This window comes from Rattus norvegicus, chromosome 1 (genome assembly GCF_036323735.1).
Source record: "Rattus norvegicus strain BN/NHsdMcwi chromosome 1, GRCr8, whole genome shotgun sequence".
NCBI classification, from domain to species: Eukaryota; Metazoa; Chordata; class Mammalia; order Rodentia; family Muridae; genus Rattus; species Rattus norvegicus.
The window spans coordinates 227458539-227484448 of NC_086019.1; the positions used below are offsets into that span (position 1 = coordinate 227458539).

Here is a 25910-nt window from a genome sequence, read left to right on the forward strand (position 1 = left end):
CTGTGGTGGACATGCCCTCATGATGCTGAGCCAGTGTATTTATATAACTGTTTTTGTGGATATATATACAGATATCCATTCATCTAAGTCAAACCACTGATGGCAGACCAAAGAAATTATACCACCACAGTCTCGCTTCATGAATCATTTGCCAGAATATTAATGGTGGTTCGTTTACAGGAGTATCGACTTATCACAGGTACTTCCAATGCTCCCACCCCAGCATAAATTACAACACAGAAAAGCTGCATTCTGGAGCTCCCTATATGACTCAACTGCAGTTTTCCTGATACTTAGCAATTGTGACTGCTTATATAACCTTGGGGAGGGCGTGTCTTATAAATCTTATACACTTCAGGAACTTCCTGAGAATTGTGAGAGTTTGTTGATATTTGCTTGGTTTGCCTCCTGATCTTTAAATTGCCCACCTTCAAGAAAGAATGTCCCAATTCAGAGAAATAGGTATAAAACAATGAACTACATTAAAATCTTCAGGCTATCTATTCTAGACCTTATGCTAGATCCTCAATCCTACTGAGATCTTAGTTTGAAAAATATGGTACATATCCAAAATGGAATACTATTTAGCCTTGAAAATATGAAAATCCTGTTGTTTATTACATAAGTTTAAATAGAAGATACTCAGCTAAGGGAAATAATCCAGAAACTAACGGAGACATACTTCATGGTGTTGATTATAGAAATGTCCACGAATTGGAGGTAGAATCATGGTTGGCAAAGCCCACGAACTGGGAATAAGGAAAAAGGTGCCATTGTAGAAATCCATTTGTGTGGGATGAGTAAGGTTTTTGTGATTTGTTGCATACCAGTGAAAGCATAGTCAATAATAGTTCTACCTAATCTCTGTGAGTTTGTGTGTGCTCTGATCATGGTGATACAGAGGGCCTGGTATATGTCCACCATCTCCTCTTTCTCCCACACTCATTCTAAATCCGTTTCTGCAGGGTTCCCTGAGTTATGAGGAGAGGGATTTGATGAAGACATTTCAATAATGCATTGTCTGTTTCTTAATTGCCAAAATCATAGGCTTTAGTGCTCTTAGTACAAAATAAAAAGCATAGAAGGTGACAGATGGGGTAATTTCCTAGATATATTTATTCTGTAGTGTATACAACTCATTCCACAGCACTTCATATTTCAAACAAGTAAATATCGTTTCTTTTGTCCCTTGAATTGAAAATCAATTCTGTCTTACATAATATATCCTGATTATGATTTTGCCTCCCTCTACTCCTCTCAGTTCTCACCACTACCCCTCCCACTAGATCCATTCTCTTTCTGTCTCTCATTAGAAAAGAACAGGCTCCTAAGAGGTAAAAACCAACACAGCCAAGTAGGTACAGTAAAGCTGCCACATCGAAGGTGGGCAAGACAAACTACCCAAAGGAAAAGAGCCCAGGAGACTACCCAAGAATCAGAGCCTACCCATTTGCACAATCCAGCCAAAATACTAAACTGGAAGCCCTAATATACACATATGGGACTTGGTGCAAACCTATGCATGCCCTGTACATGCTACCTAGTCTCTGTGAGTTCATATGTGCATGCCAATCATGTTGACACAGAGGGCCTCGTTTTGTTTTGTTTTTGCTCTTGATATCCTTCACTCCCTCTGACTCTTTTTATCGTTCATCTTTCTACCTTTCCAACTCCTCTTTGAAGTGTTCCTTGAGCTCTGACGGGAGGGATTTGATGGAGACATCCCATTTAGGGCTAAACATTCCAAATATTCTCACTCTCTGAATGTCTGGCTGTGGCCGTGGCTATCTGTGTTGGTTCCCATCTGCTGCAGGAGGATATCTCCAACGACAGCCAAGGAAGGCACTGATACATATAAATATGTAGAGAATAAATTTGAATGAGAAGAGGTTGTTCTTCCCTTAGTACTTGTAAGCAGCTCAAACTTTTTGCCAAGCTGATCATCTGGAGCAGAAAACCCTCTCATCCCTGACAACGGTTCTCGTTGCTGCCCGGATCCCCAACGATGAGAAGCTAGAAAGATACTTAGTTCTGACATATTCTACAGGCCGAAACATTCTTAAAAACATGTTTGAAAACAAACTCTGGAATAGGGAAATTCTACATTGTATCAAAGTCAACTTAATGGGCAAATTATAAAATTTATTGGAACTTTGATGCTTGAGTTAGATATCAGCGACAGTTAAAAGATTTCCATATAAAAGTCATACTGACTCCTGTAACCTACATTTAGAAGCCAGAGTTCTTAGTAATTTGGGGAAAACAAGTTTAAAAGTGAGGGAAAAGTAACAGAGATGAACCCAATCACAATTTAAACAATTCAAATAAAGCAAACACTGGGGAACATTTTTCGAATCTTGGTGGATCCTCCATTGCTCAAAACTTACTGCACCTCTCATTCCAGCTTCCCTGGCTCTAAGTCCAGATGGATTCGACAAAGAAAATATCAACACTTATAGCCTGGGGCTTAAAGCAACATCCCCAGCCTCCTCAGGAGCCATAAGGATGTGTCAAGTGATAAAGAAACACTGGGATCTGGTGGCTGAGCACTCATTGGAGAGACAATTCCAAGGGTCTGAGATACTGCATGTGTCCTCATGGGGCCAGAGCTTGCCATCGGGACTCAGGTCCCTGTCTTAGACAGATGTTGCATTTCTTGAAATTTCCTACAAGTTACATACTCAAAGGAAGGAGCAATGTGATTGTTTTTTACCATACAGTTCTCACTGTTGTACTTCAGGTAACAAAAGCTTTTCCTAATTTAGAAAATAATTGTGACTTTAGCCTGGATTAAACCACATTCAAGAAGACAACATGAGAGAGAGAGAGAGAGAGAGAGAGAGAGAGAGAGAGACAGAGAGACAGAGACAGAGACAGAGACAGAGACAGAGACAGAGACAGAGACAGAGACAGAGACAGAGAAACGATGGGTATCTGGACTCTGTAGAGCTCATTTACGCCTGGCTCAGAATCATCTGTGACAGTATCATGAAATTCTTCAAGTCAATAACCCTTTAGCAACTTAAATCATATAAAGATCTGACAAAGTCAAACCACCGAACAGGTTTATTTGACAAAGATCCAGAATGTTCTCAAATCAAATGTGTTCACTGATTAATAAAATACTAACTTGAATTTTAAAATGTACAGTGTGTTCCCTAGGTCCCTAAGTTCTTCTACGGAAAATACCAATTTTTTGCACAATTTAAATACAGGGGATTGCTTTGGTACATAGGACTTAGAATACATTGAAGGATATTACAATCACTAGGTTACAAAGTCATATTTTCTTTCAAGACGATTCATTAAGAACAAAACACATCACTATGCCTTTATGGAGCACACACTCCAATGTCTGAATCTGGCTCTGCTGAGCAAGTTTCACAGTTTTCACCTCGAAGAAAGCCAGCGTGGGTAAAAGCATGCATTAAAGAAAGGACCACATACGTTAATGTCAAATGTCTCATGTGAAGTATCAAGTGTAATTAACAAGAAATTCTAGTAGTGATTTTCCATGTTGAAATTTGTGCTTACATAAAAACTTGAACTCCTAGACCCCAGATTGAACTAGTTTACTACCTAAACCCCTAGTTTAACTAAACTTTTGGGTTAAATATAAAACAACAACTAGAGGTTTCAGATAATACACAGTACTAGTAATAATCTATCCCAGAGCACTTATTCTACACCGGATCTGAAAAAATCAAATCCTAGGGGGTTTGCAGGAAAACACAGCATGGTAGTTGAAAACTGCGCTGTGTTTTGTGGGATGTGTTCTCTACTTCTATATGATTTGATTTGATTCCTCTTCCATGGTACCAAAAAGTTGCCCTGACTGAAAGCATAGCCATCCCTCCCTTTGAGTATGGCAAGTGACAGCGCGGGTCTTCCTAGGCCACTTTTCAACCTTCTCCTAGCACGCACAGTTCTTAGAACAATGGGAAAGCTAGGGAAAGCTTCTACACAGAATACTACCTCTTTTGGCTGTATTCGTGTATTTTTCTTTGCCCTCTCTAGAGTCCCCTGTTGCTGTCATCTCTTTCCAAATCCTCTGGGATGAAAGCCAGCCTGCTATTTCTTGGATCTTAGCTGGGTCATTCACTTACTCCATCAGCAGAGGCTGCCTGGCACATCTGGGGTGCACTGTGCTGAATTATGTTTACTCATACTTGTCGCATCCATGTGTGACCTCTTCTAGTACCTGTCTGGTTTAGTCTACAAGAGCCCCGTGCTGGTTGTTTTGTATTTTCCCTGTTAAGTGTAGGAAGTTCCATTTCTTTACTGCTAGTTCAAAGTCACTATTAACTCTTGTTTTTATTTGATCCTTTTATGTGTACTCAACAAAAGAGAGGACATGGAGAGTGCTGGCTAGTCTTACATCAGCTTGACACATAAACTAAGGATATCTGGAGGGAAGGAGATTTAATTGAGAAAATACCCCCATAAGATCTGGCTATAAAACATTTTCTTAATTAGTTATTGATGGGGGAGGGCCCAGTCAGTTGTGGGTGGTTCCATCCTTGAGCTGGTGGTCCTGAATTCTCTAAGAAAACAGGCTGAACAAGCAAGCCATAGAGAGCAAGCCAGTAAGTAGCACCCCTCCATGGCCTCTGCACCAGCTCCTGGCTGTAGGTTGCTGCCCTTTGTGAGCTTCTGTCCTGACTTCCTTCAGTGATCAACAGCAGTAAGGAAGTGGAAGCCAAATAACCTTTCCTCCCTATTTGCTTTTTAGTCATGGTGTTTCATAACAGCAATAGAAACCCTAACTAAGAGATTAAATATAAGAGGGACTATGAATTTCTGTCTCCCCTTCTCAGAATCTGTTTGACAGCAAGAGTTCTCTGCTATTTCTTGGCTCTACAATCCCGTGGTTTTGTTTCTTTGTTCCTTCCTTCCTTTTCCTTTCTTCCTTTTCCTTCCTTTCTGCTTTCCTTCTTTCCTTCCTTCCTTCCTTCCTCCCTTCCTTCCTTCCTTCCTTATTTTTCTTTCCTGATTCCAAATCAAAAGTTATGAATGAGAGTTAACAATGAATTCTGTCTTCTTTTTTCATGAACCATGCTCAGACTGGGACACAATGGAAACGGAGAGGGCAATGGTGGGAAGAAAGCAGCTAAGCTGGATTTGCAAACATTCACTGCAATGTTCTTATCTGATATTTTTAGAATCCTGAGATATTAAGATTCTATTCTTATGCACTGTACACCTACATACTAAACATTACTTAAATTATATAAAATTTCAAATGCAGATATGTCCTCCTCTATCTGCCTGAATGGTAAAGAAAAACGAGTATGGATAGGTTTCACATATCTTGGTCCTGCTGGGAAGGCTGGAAATGTTACAACTCCTAGAAGAGAAGTGAGGAAGTTTGGGAGGTCTGCATTATTAGAGCAGCTGCAGCATGTGAAAGAGCCATGAGCCTTGCCAGCCAGGCAGGTCCAAGGTTCAGCAAAAAATGAATGCTTCAGGAGAGAGAACTCTTCCCAAAGTGTTAAAGCTCAGTAAAACAGCCGCTCTCAGATGATCCTCTATGAAATAACTTGTGTGCATTATTCCATGTGGAGAGGAAATTTATTTATTTATTTATTTATTTATTTATTTATTTATTTATTTATTTATTTATTTATTTCTGGCATCTGTTTTCTTTTATTGGATTTTTTTCCTTATATTTCAAATGTTATCCCATTTCTCAGTTTCCCCTCCAGAAACCTGTTATCTTCCCCTGCTTTTATGAGGGTGCTTACCCACCAACCTACTCCCTCCCACCTCCCTGCCCTGATGTTCCCCTATACTGGGGCATCGAGCCTTGACAAGACCAAGAGCTTCTCCTCCCATTGATGCCTGACAAGGCCATCGGGAGGGTCTTTCTAAACATTAAGGAGTAGTGTGAGATTTAGGGGTAGGTGATTTCTATTGGCTCAGCTTGAAGTGTTAGTGATGCTCTATTCGCACGGGGAAGGACGACAGATGTTTTCCCTAAGTGACTGATTGCCATGGTCCTCTCAGTGGGGTGTCACGGTTACATGTTCCAGAGCAAGTGCATACATGGATAGAAAGTGGCTCAACTCTTGCAGATCTCGAGTCTCTGAGATTTCCAGTATTTGACCTCACTCAACCTTCTCAGTTCTCCTATCTAGTGGCATGATCCACTTGCCCCACACAAGTATCTCATTATTTTTAAGCAATTATTTTCTACAAATGTTTTTACAGATCTGCTAAAATTAACATAAGTATGGTATAATTTCTAGTTAATGCTCAAATTTCTTCAGTCTCTCCACAAAGGTCTAAAATAAAGATTTTAATGAGGTCATACATTCCTTCTATTTTATCTTTGTGACAAGTACCTACTGAAGGAGTCAGGCATGTAAAATACACATATCCTAGACATGACTATCACTTTCTTCTGATCCTATTTAATTTGCAAATCTTACTACTGTGTGTGTGTGTGTGTGTGTGTGTGTGTGTGTGTGTGTATGAATGTGTGTATTATACCACTACCATTGCCCTAGCAGAGGGCATCAGACAAATATTCTTTCAATTCTAAAGGATAAAAATCCAAGATTAAGGTGCTGGTGTGCTGGTTTGTACTTAGGTCTCAACTTCACAAAAAGCCTTCCTGTCTTCACACGGTCTTTTAATTTTGCCAACTCACGCCTGGTGTTCCTTCCTCCCATTGTACAAGAATCATTCTTTCTAAATCTTTAGGAGTCAATTTAAATGTCACCTTTTTAGAAAGGGCCTCTTTGGTCAAATGGAAAACCTCTATGCTATGAATTTAAATCTGTTGTTCCTTTTCACACTTTCCAAATTGTGGTTGATGTCTGATATTATCCTGGTTTCAAGTTTGGCTGCTCTCTCTCCGTGAGGATCTGAATTCCCTTATAACAGCATTTCTCTGTGTGTCCTGGGCTAATTTTCCTTTTTGATCAGTGACATAATTAGATCCTGTGACAGTGACTGTTGAACATAGACAGCACTTAGCATTTGGTGTGCTTTTTGAAGATACTTTTTCCTTTTTGTTTGTAGTCCTCTTTGCATTATAGTACTTAGTTCATTTTAACATTCATTGTGTATTTGTTACCACTGAATTGAAACTTTATACCTCATAAAGATGATGATGATGATGATGATGATGATGATGATGATGATGACAATGACAGATAGTATTTATAGGAGACAGTTATACATAATAATCTTGTGAATTCATAATAGTTCAACCACTATTTTCTTTCCCTTAAGGATGTGAAAACTGCATCAATGAGTAATTAAGTTAGTTTCCAAAGTCATAGCTTTGTAAAGATTTGTTAATAGTATATTGGAAGCTACAGAGACTGTAACCATAGTGAAAAAGGAAAATTTGTATAAAGTCAACATAGAATTTGGAGAACTTGGCAAATAGTCATTTGAGATTCTAGCACCCATGTAAAAAGCTGGGCATGGCAGTTCATGCTGGTGATCTGAGTGGTGGGAAGGTGAGGTGGAGATCCAGTCAGGCTAACCCATTAGTGATTGACAGGTTCCACAAGAAATCATGTCTCAAAAACTCAGATGGAGGAAGATCCAGTGATATCCACCACTGGTTTCGTGCTTGCAACACAGATATACACAATATGAAGATGTATCTACATACCATAATGACAAAATGAGCTTGAAAGAAATTGGAAAGTAACACTATACATGTCTTCCTGTGGTGTCTTAACAGCTGTTCCAAGGTACTTTTATCATGCCAATAAATGCATCTGGAAATATGTGATGGAAAGGGCAGTGAGCACATTAGTTTATATTATCCTAGGACTCCCTGAGTACTACTCTGCACAGTGCTTTCAATAGTTAAACTCATCTAATTCCTGAAGAAACCATTTCTGCTATTTCCATTTTATACATGAGAAAAGGTTAACACAGAAAGGGAAATAGTGACTGTTCTAGAATCCCACACCATAAAAACAGCCAATCTGATCCAAAACCTGTGCTTTTATGTTAACTTCTGCACCACTCACAGAGCGATTCTGACTGATTAAAGCAACAGTTATTATACTGTGGGTCATGACCTCTTTGGGCTTGAACAACTCTTACTATGGTGGCATATCAGATATCCTGGATACCAGATATTTATATTACATTCATAACAGAAGTAAAATTACAGTTATGTTGTAACAAGGAAATAACTTTATGGTTGGGGATCACTGCAGCATGAGGAACTGTATTAAAGAGTCACCACATTAGGAAGTTTGAGGACCCCTGGACTAAAGGTATATGTTTCACTGTGAGGTAACATGGATCTACATTTTCCCCCCAATAGTCTTCTCTCCCCAAGTCTCAGGTTTACTATCTCAATCAATACAAATAGAACAAAAAGTTTAAGTATTATAGAGGGCTAATATCAAATACATACAAAGAGCTCAAGAAGTTAGACAACAGAGAATCAAATAACCCTATTAAAATGGAGGACAGAGCTAAACTATTCTCAACTAAGGAATATCGAATGGCTGAGAAACACGTAAAGAAATGTTCAACATTCTTAGTCATCAAGGAAATGCAAATCAAAACAACCCCGAGATTCCACTTCACACCAGTCAGAATGGCTAAGATTAAAATAAACTCAGGTGACAACAGATGCTGGTGAGGATGTGGAGAAAGAGGAACACTCCTCCATTGTTGGTGGGATTGCACGACGGTACAACCACTCTGGAAATCAGTCTGGAGATCCCTCAGAAACTGGACACAGTACTACCTGAGGACCCAGCTATACCACTCCTGGGCATATACCCAAAAGATGCTCCAACATATAACAAGGACACATGCTCCACTATGTTCATAGCAGCCTTATTTATAATAGCCAGAAACTGGAAAGAGTCCAGATGTCCTTCAACAGAGAAATGGATGCAGAAAATGTGGTACATCTACACAATGGAGTACTACTTAGCTATCAAAAACAATGACTTCATGAAATTCTTAGGCAAATGAGTGAGGTAACCTAGTCACAAAACACATACACACACACACACACACACACGCACGCACACACACACACACACACACACACACACACACACACACACACATGATATACACTCACTGATAAGTGGATATTAGCCCCAAAACTCAAATTACCCAAGATACAATCCATAGACCACATGAAGCTGAAGAAGGACAACCAAGTACTGATGCTTCAGTCCTTCTTAGAAGGGGGAACAAAAATATTCATAAGGGGAAATGCAGAGACAAAGTTTGGAACAGAGACTGAAGGAAAGGCCATCCAGAGCCTGCCCCACCTGGAGATCCAGTCCATATACACCCATCAAACCCAGACAATACTGTTGATGCCAAGAGGTGCAGGCTGACAGGAGCCTGATATAGCTGTCTCCTGAGAGGCTCTGCCAGAGCATGATAAATACAGAGGCTGGTGCTCACAGCCAACCATTGAACTTTGAATGGGGTACCCATTGGAGGAGTTAGAGAAAGGATTGAAGGAGCAGAAGGGGTTTACAACCCCATAAGAACAACAATACCAACCAACCAGAGTTCCCAGGGAACTCCATCTAAACCACCATCTAAAGAGTACACATGGACAGACCCATGGCTCCAGCTGCATATGTAACATTGTTGGGCATCAATGGGAGAAGTGTTTGGTCCAGTCAAAGCACGATGCCCAAGTGTAGAGGAATGTCAGGGTGTGGTGGCGGGAAGGGGTATGTGATTGGTTGGGGGAACACCTTCATAGAAGAAGGGGGAAGGATGAGATAGGACGTTTATAGACAGGAAACCAGGAAAGAGGAGAGCATTTGAAATGTATATAAAAAATATCAAAGAAAAAAGATGTGTGAATTGTACATAAACCAGTAAAAGCACATAGCTCTCAGAAGCTAGCATTCTTCTTTTTTTTGACAATGATTATTTAACTAAGATCATATTTTCAATAGGATTTGAGAACCAGAAATTTTCTGACTTATATTATTTTATTACATTATCTTAGTATTGTTATATTATTTTATTATTATATCACTTTAATTCATTCTTTTAATACTTTGCACATCAGAATTGAATTTTGGTTTAAAATTTCCATGAATTTAGAGCTACTACATTTTTTAAAGCATAAGTTGACAAAATACATTCCCCAAATACAGGATGGTTATTTGATTTTTAGACAAGCATGATTCTGCCTCAGATATCTTAAACCACTTTAAAGTTTCTTATTTTATTGCAGAAGGTTGTTTACAGAGTTCGAAGGAAAGAAGAGGTAATCAAATGCAAAAATTTCACTGTGATAAAACTTGAAATTTTTTCCACATTTTTTATTACAACTATGTCATGGGACAAAAATGTTATTTTCCAAAGAAAATGAAATGTTTAGAAACTGCTCTTGAACTGAATGGGACATAAGTAAGACCTATCTTTAGAGCTTTTTCTCAAAATACGTTCTGCCAAAACTCACAGTTCTTCACTTGTGACAGCTAATGATGACAGACAAAATTATGTGCTAATAACTACGTATTATCAGAATCATCCAAGGAAATGAAACAGTTATTTCTTTAAATTTAATGGTTAGTGCTTTATTCAGATATGTAAAATAAAATGTATTGATACTGTGTATGCTGATATGTGTTTTACAAATAATATTTTATATGTGGAACTTTACAGATATTTTGTCTTTAAAATAATTATGGTCTAAAATACAAGGAACATAGAGTGATTACTAAGGATAAAGGGGTATTTTTATAATGGATCCAAACTTTAAGAAAGCTAATCATTTGTGTCTAACATTTTTATAAATTATTTCTGAGTCCCTATTCGTTATCATTACCAGTTATTGATTTTAGACAATTGCATAGTGTTATAAAATTCTACATGAAAGAATTTGTTTGTGATCATTAGCAATTGCAAAAGATCATAACTAAACAACTTGAAAACTGCATGACTTTTATAATTCCAAGCATACTTGTCCATGTATTAAATTGGTTCTATGTTCCCAGTCACATAACGAACTTGTAGCATTTCTACCTAAATATTTCTGTAAGAGAAAAATTTATACCAAATACCTTTCAATGGACACAAAAGATCCCGAGACTGTTAAACTGCTTCTAGAATTTGAGATAATATTGATGACAGTAACAAAGTAAGAAAATTTCTCTCACCTAAATTAACAATATGCACCCCTATATTTTTTTAACTAGTTCATAAAGAAAATAACTATAGACATTATTATATGAAGGACAAATTTTATTTAAAACGTGAGAGACCTACCTTCTGAAAAATTAAAACCCTGAAGTCTTTGCCACGTTTAATTTAGTTCTTAGAACAGAGCTTTCCTGCTTGATCTCAGTCCCATCTAAACTCTCTAAGCCAGAAATTAACTGGTTCTGACATCTTCATTCAATGACCTCCCAAAGAGCTATAGTCACTTTATCAAATAAAAATACATTTCAATCAATGTTCAGATATGAATATATATATATAATAATCCCTGCTCAGCTTCCCTCTTGCCAGGTCCAATGTCAGAGAAGAAAATGTTGGTTAGGGCCACTTGTCTCCCAGTCATCCATCTTCAAACCTTGGAGGGAATAAGTCTTGAGGTTTTAGTCTCTTTAACAAACACATGAGGCAGAGGCGCAAATCACAGTTTGTATAATTTTCTTATGATCCATAAGAGTTTGTATGCACTTAGTAAACAGAGAAAGAAAACTTCTTGTCTTCAAAAGATTCCATTTCAAAGCAGTTCTTTGAGATCAAAACAAAGGAACAAAGAAAATCAGAACCCACTGCAGGTGATACTGGCATTTTTACAAGACGGAAATGGGATTCTTAAATTTAAATGGAGCATTTCCAGGAACAGGAACACAGGCATGCTTTCTCTTCCTCCTCCTGCTCCGAGGTCTGAAGTGATCCAGAAGAAGCACCTGTTTCCCAGCTGGGAGACTTGGACCACGGGCATCTGTCCTGGGGATAAGGGTGTGGCGTCCCAGTCTCTGCACACTGAAATGATGCGCTGTCTTCATTGTTAGGACCTTGGTAAGTCGGAACAGAATACATCTTGGCTCCTTGACTATACTGCATTTGGAGACCACTGAGAGGAGGTATGAGCGTTTGCATTGCCAAAGATAAACAGCGAAGCCTGAAGATAGTTTCATGCTCACTGGGGATTTTCGTGGATCCGTGTAGCCACTTCTTGAAATAACCATTGCTGACTCACCCGCTTTGGGGACACATTAATTACATTCAGCATTTTTCTGGCACTTGCTCGTGAGAGCTCAGATTATCAGTGTTGCCTGGCAACAAAATAACATGCTAGACATTCTTATTTTGTTATACCTAACTTAAACTTTCATCAGACTTCCAGAAAAATCGCAGATGGTTTTACGATTTTACATTTGATATTTGTTAAGAAAGAATATATGTAATTCCAGTTTGTTTTTCTAGTCGAAATTCTCAATTAATTTCTTATGTATGTGCTGGAGAGTTCCCTCTATAGCAAAGTTAATGTTCTCTCCATTTCCTTCAGACACTAGCCCGATGTTCATGTCTCTATGCACCCTCAATGAAATCTTTCACCATTAAAACTTTAGCTAGAATGTCTGCTCCTAAAAACCATGTATAAAAAATAGAAATAATCATTTATTTTTATTTTTATTTATGTGTCTTACTTTGTGTCACCCATATGCTTGTGGTTGCAAGAGGAGGGTATCAGATCAACTGGTGTAAGCACAGAATCCCTCAGATTCTGTGCAAAGGCAGTAAATGCTGTTAGCAGCTCTTAACAGTTATTGCTCTAGCCCATATTTCCCTTGCGTGATCACCACAAGATGAGAGATTGAAAGAGGAAAAGGAAAGAGAGGGAACAGGAGGAAGAGGGAGGGAAGGAAGGGAAGGAGGAAGTGGAGGGGAGCAACTGGAAAGGAAGAAGGGGAAGGAATTCATAACTAAACTGCCATTCAGAGAATTACTTTCTCTATGTGGTAAACATTAACTCCCAAAGAATTTATATAGACAATGAATATCCTCATAAAGTATTTATCTATCAGATTTAAATAGAAGTTGGTAAGAGGGAAGTATATATCCCTCCAGATTTAGCATACCAGGTTTTTATAAAGATTTTTCAATTAAAATATTTATCCCAATATTACTAATGTGTTAATAAATGCATTAAATATTTTCCAAAAGAAGGGAAAATTTACTACCACGTATCTATGGAAGGAATCATATGTAACACGTGGTCACAAAGATTGCATATAGAACACGCTGTGATTTGGCAAAATTAAAGCATGGGGCAGTAGAAACAATCCTACTTGACACCCCTGGGAAGAGTGAGCCTCACTTGAGGAAATTTTTCCATTGGATTGTCCTATGGCCATGTATGTGGGCTCGTTTCTTAATTGCTAATTGACTTAGGAAGGCCTAGCCTACTGTTTGCAGTGCCAACCCTGGACAGGTGTGGCTGGGTACTCTAAGAAAGCAAGCAGAGCAAGCCATAGGGAGCAAGCCAAAAAAACGACTATGCCTCTGTGATCGCTGCTTCAGTATCTGCCTATAGTTTCAGCCTTCTGCTCTTGATGATGTACTTCTGTAAGCCAGAAAAGTCCTCACCTCTCTCAAGTCGTTTTGGGTCAGTGTTTTATCACAACAGTAGAGGTACAAACTAGGACAAGTGAAGTCCAAAAAAGGAGAAATTTCTGCTGCAAATTTGGGCTGCTGCGAAAGCTACTCTTCCTCCTACAGTTCTAGAACAGTTCCCTTCAAAGATCACAAGAACTTACGGCATAAATCATGGTAATAGGTCATCCCACAGACTGCTGGGTGACTATTGGCAGGAGATCAGTGCTTGGGGACAAATCTATATAGATTTGACATATCATCATTTCATTTTTTCCTTTTGACCTTTATACAGAGTGAATTCTCCAACTTGGACCATCACACTGACCTTGCACCTAGCTACTGTTTGCAAACTCAGTGTTCCCTAGCCCAACAAGCCATATGTTTAAAGGAACAGCTAATCATCCAATTAGAGACGAACATGAGGTGTTTCAAGTATTTGACCTTCAATGTCTTTCACCATCTAATGTCACATTGCCATCTCTCAGTCTGTGGGAATTCTCACGATGGAGGAATAAAGACATGTAAGCTTAGCGTACCGATGCGTGAGTTTTAAGGGGAGGAAACACTTACAGACCTCGCATTTCCATCATTTCCATCATTTCTTACATCACAGAGCTAACACTTGATAATGGTTCTGTAAGGAAGGAGGCAGCCATTTGTTCTCAAAGTGGAAATAATATTAATTCCAGACACAGTATTCATAGACAAATGATCAATTGTCAAAAGGGACAATGTATAGTGCTGCAGGGATCACTTCCCTAAGGAAATGTGGGATACACCTGAAAATGGGGATCCACAAATATGACTCTCAACTAGACAGAATTCAGATTAGCAATAGATGAGTCCAGTAGGAAGGCTGGACCTTTAACATCCCCCATCAGAAATGCATAGGTTGTCCACGGCAGCCAGGCAGGCTGCTTAATAGTGTCCATGTATAGTTCATAGTACATCTTTAAGAAGCTGATATGCCGGTCCCCAGCTCCGAAAAAAAGAACCAAAAAAAAAAAAAAAAAAAAAAGAAGCTGATATGCTCCAAGTATGTCCCGGTAGTGAACCTTTACAGAGTAATAAATTGCAATTTCTATTTAACTGGAGCAAAAGCCATGCAAGTAAAGAACTGAAATAAAGTGCAAAGAAATCACAAGAAAATCACATAAAACATCTTTGATCAATTTTAAAAAATAAATTTTAAATTCCCCTTGATAACCAGGTAACTGATATGTGTTTGCATGCCTTACTCACAAAACAAAATAAAATTAAACATTACTACTGACACTTTTTGTTGTTCATGTTATTTTTTTATGGAAAGGCAGAGTACAGTACAAATATAGAGTAAATCAAAGGCCAGGGCCACCAGGGTCTGCCTTCCTACAAAGAGATTTCTAGGCCATCTATGACTCTCACACAGTGAGAGCACATCACATAAAAGTCCCCAGAGAAACCACAAGTTAAAAGAATTGCCTAATCAATTCTAAATTTTAGTATTTTAAAATGGGGAATAACTTGTAATTACATGAATATATAGCATTTAATATATATCCAATTATGTATTGTACTTAGTAATATATTAATATATGTGCATATATATCCTTAGTTTCCATTGTTCTTCATTGAAAGTTCTATTTTTTAAATGAAGCTTTCTTTTCTTTCCCCTTAGTTCTTCCTCAGAGTCAGAGTTACAGTCAATGCAGGTAATATTTTTTTAAAAGTTAAAAAAAGTAGAAAAACAGCAAGTTACAACAGAATATAAGAAAGTGAGAAACATTATTACAAATTCATGTTTAACCAAGTCTTCAGATCTAAGCAAGCAAACACTTGATAAGTAAGCTTTGGAGAAACAATGCCCAAAGGTTGTGTTTGCTGTTGTGCTTGGCGTTTGCCTGCATGTAATCAGGGAGACCAGATGACCAGTAATCTCCCTTGCCCTTTCCTTCCCTTGTCTCTGTGGGCTCTGCACACAGCCCCTTGCCTTGGCCACTGACTTGTCCTAAAATGTCTGAGGCAGTTAGGATTTAGCAGGTCGCACTTTAGCCTGTCAGGACCCGGCGACTCCTTTGCCCTGCATATACCCATCGCTTCATTTCACCTCCAAAGAACCCAGACAGACAGACCTACCTTGTTAGGCTCAGATCACAGAAAGCCCAAGGCAGACAGAGTTACTGTTGGCTTTTCCTGTCACGTCTCCTTATGTCTGAGATACCCACAGTCCTTATTAACCCCATCAAGGCCTGGGCCAAACAAGAACTTGATAAATTGGGAGTTTTAGATTTACTCTATGCCATACCAGAATTTACTAATTGCATGTCTTAGACCAAAATGTATGAGAGTTTAAAATTTTTTTTTGACAAAGTGCAATTTCTCATTTATTAAAGCTTGTGTTGGTGAGAAAAAAAAGACAAACAAACATGATATTTTTTTAAGACTTGGCCTTGATTGATAGACCTTAATTGTTTTCATCTTCGCGACAATCCTGGAAGCCCGATGCTAATATTTTTCCCATCACACTGTTATCCATTCCCATTTTTAACAGATTTTTACAAGGATTTGCTTCCTATCCAGCACTGTTCTTGGAGAGAACCTATAAGGAATAATACAATGTCTTATGTTCCATAGATTTTGGCTTTGGGGGAGAAGCGTGGAGTTAGACACAGTACATGATATGACAGGAGAGCAAAGAATGGAAGGACAGAGGATTCCTAGTCAGCTGGGCTGAGAAGGAAAGGACACAAGCTCAGAGGGAAAAGCCAACGTGGCACCTAAGGCTTCACCCATGGCATGTAAGGCAGAGAACAAACTTGGAGATCCTAACTCAGTTTCCCAGCACCTCCCCAGGCCCTGAGAGATGTTCGTCCTCATTGTTACATTTTCAGATGGAAACACGATTTGCCATTTATATTTTAGAATAAATTTACTACATTTTGAGTATTTATAATTTTAGTGAAGCACAGGCAAAACCCTAAGTTTATTTTTTTAAAATTTGTGCTTAATATACATTTAAAGAATTTTGGGCCATACCTTTAAAGCTGTTTTCACTTGGTTTAGGTGAATATGTTTAAAATGTTTTTCTGACTAATTAAAGGAGAATCAAGTAAAGGAATTTAAGTGACTATCTTAGACTCTCATAGACTATCCTGAAAACCAAGAAAAGGGATAATATTTGAAATGTTAATAAATAAAATATCCAATTAAAATAAAAACAAGCATAAAACAGTTTAAAAAGACAATCCAGGCAAAACCACAAGAAGAACCAGAAGCTTTTCCTGGACTACTGTGGAGCTCTAGACATTATTTTCTGTGATGACAAGACAAATCACTTTTGTACTCTAGTTTTTAAAGTCTCTGTCTACAAAATAAATGATATAAACATAATTTAGAAAAATTAACTAATATGCAACCTAAAATTGTATGCATAAGGAACTCAAAAGAAGAGTGTTTTTATTTTTATAAATTAATTGGTTTTTATAGAAGAAAATTCTATAGCAAATATTGGGGACACTGTTAAATCTTTTCAGAGACAGATTATAACAATTCTGTGTTCTCTACAATTTATTTTAAATGCTTCAGCGGGAGCCATATGGTATGTGGGTAGGTAAAGTAATTGCCGGCAGAGAAGTTAATTTGCGAAGTATCCCAATAAGGAATGTGTTCATCAGGTATGCCAAGAGCATTTGAAAAAGCCTGACCAGCATCCCATAGCTAAAAAGTAAACACCAACCACAATGACTTCTAATATTGAAGTTCTATTTCTAATACAACATGCTGAGAAACATTTCCTCATTGCAAGATGGTGTCAGGACCTGATGTTGGTAGACTCTGATTGCCATCCCAAATGTCCCTTTTTCCTGAGATTTATGATCATGCCCATGACACAGGTATGATGGGAAACCATCCTGTTATGACTAGATGACTTACTAATGGCTTGAGCAATGGAGTACTCAAGACTCCTGTCATTAAGGTCTTGGGATTCTTAAAGAGTATGAATTTCATCTGATTTAAATAACAGGTAGGTTGAATGTTCTCATGCTATGTTAGGAGAAATCATGCATGCTGGATTGTATCTGCAACTTGCTTTCCTATAGCATTCCTCTTCGTGTGCTGAGAAAGCAGCTTAGCGCTCTCAGCAACTGTATTGTAGAGATTACGAGTCTACCACAGGAGTCCAGTGGCTTAGAGGCAACAATGTCCTACAGGTCATTACACCAAAATTATGTTATTGTTCCAAACTCAAATATCCTTTGGTGACCACCTACTTTAAGCCACAGACTCTGAAGAGATTGTTATTGTGTTTGGTATAGAACAAAAACTTGAATATTATATTCCTTTTAAAGCATCCCTTTTCTGAGGAACTAATGACATCCCATATTATTTAATGAGAGTCAGGTAGACCTTTTGTATGGACCTTCAAAGACCCTGATGTACTACTGTTCATGTTCCATTAAATGTCCTTGAGGCTAATCCAAAAGAATTACGTTCTATCTTTCTTCCTTTCTGAGGTCTTTATTTTCAAATTGAATTAATTGCTCTTCATTTTATCATAATGGATTTTGATACATCACATGTGCCGCAAGGACTAGAAATACAAACCAATTTACTACATACTTCCCATGTAATTTGGAATATTAATAACTAACCTGCAGTAGGGTAATTTTTGTAATACTGGAAATGAACTTTATAAGTGTAATTTCATAGTATATGAGAACTCAGAAAGTAGAGAGCCTTAGAAGCCAAGGTATGAGATGAGAGTTCATTGTATCATTCCCTGTGGACCAAATCGTGCAAAAATACAAAATAAAAGCATTTGAATGAGGAGTTGAATTTTTTTAATAATTGGTTTTCTTATATGGCAAAATTACAGTAAACGTTCTCATATGCATACTTTATACAGTATATTTGATAAAATGCTGCCATAAGTCCTTCCTTATTTTGGGTGCTTACACGATTAAAAATGAAATATTTCCCTATGCACACATATTGAATAAGTAATTTCTGTAGGCTTATCCACTGTCCTCATTTCTAAGCTAACAGCAAATGTAGAACCAAGCATTAGCAAAGGCCCAGTGCTATTCCAAGCCCTGGGTTTGCACTGAATGATGTAAAGCTTTCTTGTAGATAGCTGGGAACATTCATTTCATGAATTAAAGCCATGGACTGGTGGTTGCTGTTTTTGCAGTAGTCTAATTTGTCCCTTTAACATTTGCTTTGTTGTCCTCGGTGGCTTTGAAGCTTGAAACAAGCTTCAGAACTTTACCATCTCTCTCCTTTGTCTAAATTGAATTAATTGGGGTCTTTGCCATTTGTTTCTCATTTACGTTATAGAAGAATGATGGAAGAGAGGTACAGACTCGGGCACGCCCTTTTATTGTTTTCAGGAGACACAAAGCCAGTGGGATTTCCCTTATTAAATTAACATCTATTGATTTCAAAATGTTTCAATGATACAAACAGCAGCAGGGGCCACCAGGAATCCTAACCTCCTGCCAGTCCTCTTTTATTTTATTTTTTCCATTCCCCATACAATCCAGTTAACTCGAAGGTGACGGAGGAAAAGGAGCATGCTATATGTCAAAAATGACAGAACCTATTATACGACTTGAGGAAAGAGTAACAGGGGACTGTTAGGGGTGAACTCTCATTTGTACCTTAAACTGAAACTCCTTTTCTGGTGTGTTTTATTAAATTCTCCCTATAAACCCGTGTGGATGATGTGCACATCTGAGTGATCTCTTTGGGTCACCACCACCACTGTTATTTGATGACCACGAGGAAAGGAAAACATGTTTGTGGTTCTGATTCATTCAAAACCTGTACAATCCAGAAGCTGTAATACAAGCTGGTAGCCCAGAAACCATCTTGGCTATGGAGCATAGAGTTTCCAAAGTCAACTTGTAATAAAGGAAAACATTTCATTCTTCATGATTAATACGGTCTAGGTTGCTCTGAATTTCGGTGTAGAAACATTGTTCATGAGGTATAATAACTACTTTTGTAACATCTTGTAGTCATCGAGTGAATTATATAATCCAATATAATGGTTAAAATAGAATCAAAGACTCGACATTAATGAGTTGTTGAAATCAGCAAATAGTGGTTTTTCTTTTTAATGCGTATTATTAACAACCATTTTATTAAAAAAATCTTAGAACTCATCCCTTAAAAATTCTAATCGAAAAACATTGGGAGCCATTAGAACATGAATAAATGCAAAATAAATGGAAAACTGATTTTAAGGAACCAAGATCAGGCAGTGGGAGAGAAAATAAATGTCAGCTGCTTAAGAAATCTACATTGAATAAGAAACGACAAACATGTTTTCAAAGGGGATATTAAGGACTTATCCTAAACACATTTGCCTCAAAGCTGAGATTCCCAGAAGCAACAGCCATGTTGTTCTACATTCTTGCAAAAATAGCATAAAAATATTGTGTATTATTAACAAAAATATGTTTTAATTGAGTCTAGTGAAAAATTACTTCTTATAAGTTAGGGTAAATTACTTCCCCCAAATACATGTTATTTTCTGGAGAATACTCAAAGGAGATCCTTGCCTAGCCTATCACTTAGATAAGCAATAGAGAAGAAAAATACTCATTCAAACATTTAAATTACATGGGAAGGGCGCTACATTACCATTGATTTTCCGGACTCTTTGGGAACGTAAGTTAATTAATAGAAGGTGATTACACATTTCATTATTGGAAACCAAGGTTCAGTGAGACCTTTGGGTCTGTTGCTAGCTTCTCCATTTATTTGTATACAGTAGTAAGAGGGGTTGGTGTGCTTTAATTTCACTTGCAACCACATCTTAGATCAATCTCCATTCTATCCAAAATTCAAAGAGTATGCTCAATTCCAGTTTGTTGGCTGTAACTGAGAAAGCTTGCTTGACTTTCTCCAGGTGTCTGATATATGAGAACACATAAACAAAATATTGGGCAAATATGTATGCAACATGAGAGGCAATATAACTCCCCTCCTGTATCTTTTTATTTTAAATGACTGAATCTTGCAGTTATGCTGTATATTTCACATATAAAGCAAACCAGTCACTACATTTTTAGACATAAGTTATCATACTTAGATCTGTCAAATGTACAGTTGAGAAAATAGCACTGGCCATATTTACTATGCTCTCAAAGTACATTTAAATAGTCTGTTATACAATGACACTTTTAACATTTTTATTGAGAGGGGGTCACAGGTAACTTGTGGGCACAGTAATCCCCAGCACCCAAAGCTGTCACAGACTTCCCAAATGTATATTAATCAACAGATCTGAATTTGAGTATTTTAAATGTATTAAACCTAAAAAATATATTTTAAAATGCATATAAGATTTTATACGTGCATAAACTAATGTATGTGTAGATTTGTATATTGTAGAAATAATTCTTCTGATTTTAATTAAATTTTCTGTTCTCTCTTTTTTTAAAAAAATCTAAAATGTATAGTAGTCACACCTAGGATTATTTAAAATATTAATAACTTGAATGTTGCCTGACTAAAAAGAGACATAAGTTGATTGACCTTTATGTTTGACTTTTGTAGAAGAGGAAAAGTCAGTTCATCTACATGTTAATAAGAATGAGGGATTTGTAGAAGACAACTTGGATGATGTGTGTGTGTGTGTGTGTGTGTGTGTGTGTGTGTGACAGAGAGAGAGAGAGAGAGAGAGAGAGAGAGAGAGAGAGAGAGAGAGAGAGCGCTTATGTGTACATTCATATAGTTCCAAATTGGAAAACGAAATGCTCATATATTCACAGTTCGCCACTTACTTTTCTAACCATGTTGTTGAAAGGTCTATTAGCCCTTTTAAAAAAACAATGCTTACTCCAGGTTGTACTATACTACTTTTCTCCTTCTTTAACCTTTTTATCTGTTCTAAAGAATATTTTTCCTTTAGACATAAACTATTCTTGGTAAAAAAAAAAAAACATAACTGGAGCTTGGCTGTATTGTGTTATTTGACACTTCATTAGTTGTCACTGATTGGCAAACAAAAGTGAGCATAATAACATATTCCTAAGTAAATGAATCAGTAATTGGCTTTAAATGTTACATTAATTCACTATGAATATTTCAGAAATTTAATATTTTTATTATTTCTGAATTCATTACATTAAACCTTCTATGCCAATATTCTAAATGTCTCCAAGCCATTGCCTTATGTTCGAGGCTTTGATATCAAGGGAAATCATCACGTTTTATTTTTTAAAGTCATTTACAATTCTTTAAGCATGTATTGAAAGATAAGACTAACTAAATGCTTTCATTATCAAAATGTTTGATATAAATGTCCTTACCTAAGCCCAGGCAGTGAGAAAATGTGGAAATGTAGTCATGAAAATTAGATGTCTTCTTTACTAAATCACTGGTTGCAAAGTTTGTTTTGTGCTGCATGGAAGCCCTTGTGTCTTCATTTGGTGTGAGCTTAGATAACTTGACAAGCATTGCCTTTATTCATAATTTCTTCTATTTCCTTTGAAAATTACAGAGTACTCTTGCAATTTTTTTTCTTTTCTTTTTCTTTTTTGAAATAAGCATATTCCTTGTTATGCTTTTATTCACGATAGTCTCTGAACAGAATATTCTTCATGATATTTATAACATCAATGTAATGCTTGTCAGGAGAAACATGCTGGATTATCCACTGACTTGAAAAAAGAGGCTGCAAACTACAATCATAAAGGATTGCCTCATGCAGAAAATGATGTGGTAATAAAAGAAACATACAGAACCATGCATTTAAAAGAGAAAAGCTCTTAGAAGACAAAGTCCATTTCAGGAAGTCTGTTAGTACACTTGATAATCTTGTGCTAGAGTTTTATTGTATGTAATGATCCTTGTAATATGCAATGCATCATTGGAAGCCAAGAGTATCATTGTTGCACATATTTTTACTTAATGATCACGGTTACCATGGGATTTGTGATTCAGAATATAAAAAGTAACTCCTTGATTTCTGTGACTAGTTTATGAGCTAAAGAACTTTTTCTCATTTTTACATTTCACTATGTATGCATACTAGAAATTTTTTTATAAATATATGATGCCATACTCAACCACATACATGTGAATGTATACTTAGATAGATCACAAAGAACATGCCAATTCACAGTACAATTAAATGAAGTACAATTAAATTCATTGTTGCACCATTATCTGTAAATTTGATTCAACCCCGCTCTTCTGTGAGCACACAGCTAATGATTGCTGACACATTTTATATGAGTTTTGTATTACTATAAATCTCATAACTGAAAGTAAGCTTTGTCTTTCTAAATCTGTGTATTATTTCAGACTTCTGGAGTTTAGAATATTAATGGTCAGGAACAGAGCTAGAGAGCTAAAAAGAAATGCTTGAACCTTTCTATACAGTTCACACAGTTGTCAATGTTCTCTGCATTCCCTACATTTTTACATAGGTAGCAATTCATATCTCACCCATTTTTTTTATAAACTTGAGTATTTCTTATATACATTTCGAGTGTTATTCCATTTCCCGGTTTCCAGGCAAACATCCCCCTTCCCCCCCCCCTGCCTTATGGGTGTTCCCCTCCCAATCCTCCCCCCATTGCCGCCCTCCCCCCAACAGTCTAGTTCACTGGGGGTTCAGTCTTAGCAGGACCCAGGGCTTCCCCTTCCACTGGTGCTCTTATTAGGATATTCATTGCTACCTATGAGGTCAGAGTCCAGGGTCAGTCCATGTATAGTCTTTAGGTAGTGGCTTAGTCCCTGGAAGCTCTGGATGCTTGGTATTGTTGTACATATGGGATCTCGAGCCCCTTCAAGCTCTTCCAGTTCTTTCTCTGATTCCTCAACGGGGGTCCTATTCTCAGTTCAGTGGTTTGATGCTGGCATTCGCCTCTGTATTTGCTGTATTCTGGCTGTGTCTCTCAGGAGAGATCTACATCCGGCTCCTGTCGGCCTGCACTACTTTGCTTCATCCATCTTGTCTAATTGGGTGGCTGTATATGTATGGGCCACATGTGGGGCAGGCTCTGAATGGGTGTTCCTTCAGTCTCTGTTTTAATCTTTCCCTCTCTATTCCCTGCCAAGGGTATTCTTGTTCCCCTTTTAAAGAAGGAGTGAAGCATTCACATTTTGATCATCCGTCTTGAGTTTCATTTGTTCTAGGCATCTAGGGTAATTCGAGGATTTGGGCTAATAGCCACTTATCAATGAGTGCATACAATGTGTGTCTTTCTGTGATTGGGTTACCTCACTCAGGATGATATTTTCCAGTTCCAACCATTTGCCTACGAATTTCATAAAGTCATTGTTTTTGATAGCTGAGTAATATTCCATTGTGTAGATGTACCACATTTTCTGTATCCATTCCTCTTTTGAAGGGCATCTGGTTTCTTTCCAGCTTCTGGCTATTATAAATAAGGCTGCGATGAACATAGTGGAGCACGTGTCTGTGTTATATGTTGGGGCATCTTTTGGGTATATGCCCAAAAGAGGTATAGCTGGATCCTCAGGCAGTTCAATGTCCAATTTTCTGAGGAACCTCCAGACTGATTTCCAGAATGGTTGTATCAGTCTGCAACCCCACCAACAATGGAGGAGTGTTCCTCTTCCTCCACATCCTCGCCAGCATCTGCTGTCACCTGAGATTTTGATCTTATCCATTCTCACTGGTGTGAGGTGAAATCTCAGGGTTGTTTTGATTTGCATGTCCCTTATGACTAAAGATGTTGAACATTTCTTTAGGTGTTTCTCAGCCATTCGGCATTCCTCAGCTGTGAATTCTTTGTTTAGCTCTGAACCTCATTTTTAATAGGGTTATTTGTCTCCCTGCAGTCTAACTTCTTGAGTTCTTTGTATATTTTGGATATAAGGCCTCTATCTGTTGTAGGATTAGTAAAGATCTTTTCCCAATCTGTTGGTTGCCGTTTTGTCCTAACCACAGTGTCCTTTGCCTTACAGAAGCTTTGCAGTTTTATGAGATCCCATTTGTCGATTCTTGATCTTAGAGCATAAGCCATTGGTGTTTTGTTCAGGAAATTTTTTCCAGTGCCCATGTGTTCGAGATGCTGCCCTAGTTTTTCTTCTATTAGTTTGAGTGTGTCTGGTTTGATGTGGAGGTCCTTGATCCACTTGGACTTAAGCTTTGTACAGGGTGATAAGCATGGATCGATCTTCATTCTTCTACATGCTGACCTCCAGTTGAACCAGCACCATATGCTGAAAATGCTATCTTTTTTCCATTGGATGGTTTTGGCTCCTTTGTCAAAAATCAAGTGCCAGCAGGTGTGTGGGTTCATTTCTGGGTCTTCAATTCTGTTCCATTTGTCTATCGGTCTGTCTCTGTACCAATACCATGCAGTTTTTATGACTATTGCTCTGTAATACTGCTTGAGTTCAGGGATAGTGATTCCCCCTGAAGTCCTTTTATTGTTGAGGATAGTTTTAGCTATCCTGGGTTTATTGTTATTCCAGATGAATTTGCAAATTGTTCTGTCTAACTCTTTGAAGAATTGTATTGGTATTTTGATGGGGATTGCATTGAATCTGTAGATCGCTTTTGGTAAAATGGCCATTTTTACTATATTAATTCTGCCAATCCATGAGCATGGGAGATCTTTCCATCTTCTGAGGTCTTCTTCAATTTCTTTCTTCAGTGTCTTGAAGTTCTTATTATACAAATCTTTTACTTGCTTGGTTAAAGTCACACCGAGGTACTTTATATTATTTGGGTCTATTATGAAGGGTGTCGTTTCCCTAATTTCTTTCTCGGCTTGTTTCTCTTTTGTGTAGAGGAAGGCTACTGATTTATTTGAGTTAATTTTATACCCAGCCACTTTGCTGAAGTTGTTTATCAGCTTTAGTAGTTCTCTGGTGGAACTTTTGGGATCACTTAAATATACTATCATATCATCTACAGATAGTGATATTTTGACTTCCTCTTTTCCGATCTGTATCCCCTTGACCTCCTTTTGTTGTCTGATTGCTCTGGCTAGAACTTCAAGAACTATATTGAATAAGTAGGGAGAGAGTGGGCAGCCTTGTCTAGTCCCTGATTTTAGTGGGATTGCTTCAAGTTTCTCCCCCTTTAGTTTAATGTTAGCAACTGGTTTGCTGTATATTGCTTTTACTATGTTTAGGTATGGGCCTTGAATTCCTTTTCTTTCCAGGACTTTTATCATGAAGGGGTGTTCAATTTTGTCAAATGCTTTCTCAGCATCTAATGAAATGATCATGTGGTTTTGTTCTTTGAGTTTGTTTACATAATGGATCACGTTGATGGTTTTCTGTATATTAAACCATCCCTGCATGCCTGGGATGAAGCCTACTTGATCATGGTGGATGATTGTTTTGAT

At 37.6% G+C, this 25910-nt stretch overlaps 1 protein-coding gene across 6 annotated transcripts in view; it reads left to right on the plus strand.

Annotated features, from left to right (window-relative positions):
• Aldh1a1 (aldehyde dehydrogenase 1 family, member A1) overlaps positions 1-25910 on the plus strand; it is a 152559-nt gene that overhangs the window by 31600 nt on the left and 95049 nt on the right. For 2 of the 6 annotated variants that reach the window (XM_063279927.1, XM_063279950.1), the window contains exon 2: positions 11870-12006. The exons of the other annotated variants lie outside the window; for them this stretch is intronic. The gene's annotated coding sequence lies outside the window, so the exon portion shown is untranslated. The remainder of the gene's footprint in view (positions 1-11869; positions 12007-25910) is intronic. 6 annotated transcript variants of the gene reach the window in all.